Below are 2,652 nucleotides of genomic sequence, written 5' to 3'. Positions count from 1 at the left end.
ACGCAGTTATTGATAGCATTACAACCAGATTTCCTACAACAAAAATCAATACTAGTTGAAGTGATTAAGCTTAGGGGGGATTTGGTAATGTTTTTCCCAAAATTTCACTGCGAAATCAATTGGATTGAGTACTTTTGAGCTCAATCTAAAATATATGCACGTGAGTACTGTGACTACACCCTTAGTGGAATTCGAGATTGAATTCCTGATGCATTAGTATCAGTAAAGCCCTTTACAATTCACAGCTTCTATTGTCGATGCCTTTAGTACATTCAACCTATCATACAGGAGTTCAATATGGTACACCAGACTCTGAAAAGTACATCAAGGAATACGAGTCACATCACTGAGTATACTTTCTGACCAGGGATTTGTAGTTTTCTTTCTTTCTTTTTCTTTTTCTTTTCTTCCTATATACATCTTTCTTATCTAGTTGGGTTTTATTCTAGCAATGACATAAAATCTATCTTAATTCAATCTTCTTATTACCATAAAAACTTGATTATAATAAACTCACCTGGACTGGTTGTACAGGCAGTTCCCAGTGGTTTGAATGGCTTAAGAGGGTATCTAGGAACACTTAGTTATATTATCTGGCCCTGTTCGTGAGCTCTCCATCAATCAAAGAGTCCAAATTTACTACACAATCAGCCCAGGCTATTCATTATAACTGAGTTTTCAAGGTACTATTAATCATGCCAAGGAATGCCAAGAGATATCCTTTTTATTGCAGAAAAATCCCTGTTCAAAATTACCAAAAAGTGAACAGGAAGGTAGGTTTCACACGTCCGGCACTATACTCGGGTATGGACGTGGGTGACCGGACAGACAGGGCTTATGAATAGAAGATATATGCAAATACGAGTACATAGATTTTCTAACCCTGTCTGTCCGGTCACCCGCGTCCATACCTGAGTAACACTAGTGTGTGTCTTACTGGGTGGCATTGGGTGCATTGACCAACCTTAGTCAACTGCCGTCGACGGCCGTCGGACGGCGCTCATCCTTGTCCTTGTCGTCCCGTCCAGTCGGACTGGACGACTGGGAGCACTATTTGTCACTAGGTACCGTATTTGTAAATGCAATCCATACCTTGAAGGTAGCATCGATCTTATCGTCCGGTCTGTTCATCCGGTCCCACTATACCATGGTTTGTTAGCTGAAGTTTAGACAATCAGTTTGGAGTAGAGAGACTTATTGTACCAAGAAACCAGACTGGCTACCACCCCCACCGGCTTCCACCTTCGGCCCGATACCTGCGGAGGCTGTGTCGTTGGGTTTGTCATCGTTTCCGGTGCCATCGTGGATGAATTCATCATGTAATTTTCTGAACCAGATACGTTGACGGAGAAGGGTAGGGGAAAAGATTCCCGACTGACGTGGGGGTCGGAGCATAGTGTTTTTTTGTATCGACTGCTTTTTGGGTGATTGTTGTGAGTGGATGGTTGGGTTGAGAGATCGACAGTCTATCCAGGCTCTTTAGAAGCTCGGTGTTGCCACAATCAATTTAAATCCACCATCTCGGATTCTGGGGCTTGGTGCGCTAGCAGGGGATGTGCGCAAACAAGTAGGTTAATAAAATTGCGAATACGAGTTAATGAGATCTACCAAGTTCATAAAATGATACTCGTACCTTTTTTTTTCTTCAAACAACGCAAAAATATTGTAAAAAATCACATAAAAAAACTTAGAATTACCTGAGGCCTGGTAATATTTTTCTAAAAATTTCCTTGTATTTCTTTGGTAATTTTCTGGGGATCCCTGGCAGAACAAAATGTACCTCTCAAGCGAGGGCAGGCCAAGGTGCACTTTTTCAATGGCATATTTCTCGGTCGATGGTATCCAGAAGGTTTTTTCGCCAAGAGCATGGTATTGAAAAGGTCCACCCGGAGAAATGGCTGTTTTCGTATTGAGCTCGAGTCGTGTAATAAATACTATAGTCTCCTTTTCTTTCTCTGAGAAATTCTAGGTTCTGGGAGGAGGGCGTTTGTGGGGTTGCGGTGGTGGGTGCGGAGGTATGATACTTGTACTACAAGTAGGGTGTGAGCATAGGGGCCTGTTTACCTATGGACGGCCGTCTAGTGGCCTGAGACGGTGCCGACAGTTGAGGGCTAGACAGTTGGAGGGGTAAGTTACTTGGAGTACTGTAGGGGAAAGTATCATACTCGTAGATGGTGTTTACCTACGAGTATCGTACAGTCGCACCTCGCTGCCCGGGATGGCCAAAATCCGGCCAAAATCCAAGAATTTGTCCGGAACAGCGGATTATCCGGGGCAACAGGTTGGGTTTTGGTGCAAAGAAATTTTTGAAAGCAAAGAATTTCATCCGGGACAACGGGGTGCGACTGTATTGTACGATAGCGTTCCGTCTACTCCAGTAGTGTCTGGTGGGATTTTCAAACACACTTCCGAGGCAACATCATGTTTTGACCGTCTAGTGACAAGAATTTGGGACGGTAGATGATTAGGTAAACAGTTTTGCGCCGTCTATCGGAAAATGATGCCGGTTGACATGCGACTGTCTAGTTTTACTGTCAGCGGGGGTGTCTAGGAAAAAAGGGGATTAAGGATGAGTGGGTACTTGACCCTAAGTACTCTTTTCAGGTATAGGAATCGGCCCCTCATGACCACGGCGACGGCACCCACGGCTTC

Source organism: Tuber melanosporum (genome assembly GCF_000151645.1).
Source record: "Tuber melanosporum whole genome shotgun sequence assembly, scaffold_234, strain Mel28".
NCBI classification, from domain to species: Eukaryota; Fungi; Ascomycota; class Pezizomycetes; order Pezizales; family Tuberaceae; genus Tuber; species Tuber melanosporum.
This window is presented reverse-complemented; position numbering follows the sequence as displayed.